Here is a 1,462-nt window from a genome sequence, read left to right as displayed (position 1 = left end):
GAGGCAAGAAGCCAGGCAGCGAAGGGTTTGTTCCAGGTCCTGATTGACCCTTTCAGTCTGACCATTGGACTGTGGGTGAAACCCAGACGAGAGGCTGGCTTTGGCCCCCAGGAGCCTGAGGAAGGCCACCCAAAACCGACTAGCAAATTGAGGCCCCCTGTTGGAGACCACATGGGAACAGGGAAGCCATGAGCACGCACAACATGCTCTAAAAACAGGTGGGCCGTCTCTCGGGTCGAAGGCAGTTTGGCCAAAGCTACGAATTTAGCTGCCTTGGAGAACCAGTCCACGATCATGAGGATGACGGTGTTACCCCGAGAAGCAGGTAACTCGGTCACGAAGTCCATGGACACGTGGGTTCAGGAATGGGACGGAACCGGGAGCGGGTCCAAAAGACCCAAGGGCTTAGACCGAGAGAACTTGTTGCTGGAGTACACTGCACAAGCGGCCACATAGTCCCTTATATAGCTCTGTCCATACCGGGCCACCAGAAGCATCTGCGGACGAGCTCAGTGGTTCGCCGTGCCCCTGGGTGAGCAGCAAAGGGAGAAGCGTGGCCCCACTGCATAACTCCCTTGCACTGACTGGAGGGCATGTACAGCCGCCCAGGCGCCCCCCCCTTCCCCCAGGATCTGGCTCCGCAGCCAGAGCCCGTTTGACCGCCGTTTCCACATCCCACTGGATGGGGGCTATGATTCTTGCGGCGGGCAGCATGGTACTAGGGACCACCTGATCCACCTGCGGCTCCCATTGGCGGGACAGGGCGTCCAGTTTGATATTTTTTGACCCAGGCCGGTAGGAGAGGGCGAAGTCAAACCGGCCAAAGAACAGGGACCACCTGGCCTGTCTGGGGTTAAGCCTTCTGGCCTGTTGGAAGTAGGCCAGGTTTTTGTTTTTTAGTATATGTGCTTGCTACGGCAGCACATATACTAAAATTGTATCGATACAGAGAAGATTAGCATGGCCCCTGCGAAAGGATGACACGCAAATCTGTGAAAGACTCCACATTTGGGCAGTCATGGCCTGGTGGTAGGGAACTGGTCTTGTGACCGGAGGGTCGTGGGTTTGATTCCCAGACCTGAGGCCATGACTGAGGTACCCTTGAGCAAGGCACCTAACCCCAACTGCTCCCCGGGCGCCAGGCTAGGGCTGCCCACCGCTCTGGGCACGTGTGAGCCACAGCCCCCTAGTAATCACTAGTGTGTGTGTGTGTGTGTGTGTTCTAACTGCACAGATGGGTTAAAAGCGGGGGACAAATTTCAATTGCGGTGTAAAAATCACAATTGACAAAATACAGCACATTTACATTCACATTTACATTGTGGTGGGTCCAAACTAGAAAAGGATGTTTGGCCCCCTCCAACCAGTGCCGCCATTCCTCTAAGGCCATCTTTACGGCCAGAAGCTCCTTATCTCTGATATCATAGTTCCGCTCTGCGGGCGTAAGTCGGTGGGAATAGTA

The 1,462-nt window shown here is 55.2% G+C and overlaps 1 non-coding gene across 1 annotated transcript; it reads left to right on the top strand.

The window, feature by feature from the left end:
* The first annotated feature begins 905 nt into the window (after nt 1–905).
* Nucleotides 906–1,012, top strand: LOC143509012 (U6 spliceosomal RNA). The gene has a single exon (XR_013129588.1). It is a non-coding gene; the product is annotated as a U6 spliceosomal RNA (small nuclear RNA).
* Nucleotides 1,013–1,462: the final 450 nt, after the last annotated feature.

The sequence above is a fragment of the Brachyhypopomus gauderio genome, chromosome 2, assembly GCF_052324685.1.
Source record: "Brachyhypopomus gauderio isolate BG-103 chromosome 2, BGAUD_0.2, whole genome shotgun sequence".
Taxonomy (NCBI): domain Eukaryota; kingdom Metazoa; phylum Chordata; class Actinopteri; order Gymnotiformes; family Hypopomidae; genus Brachyhypopomus; species Brachyhypopomus gauderio.
Note: the sequence above shows the minus strand (reverse complement) of the source record. Positions and strands in the feature narration are given on the sequence as shown.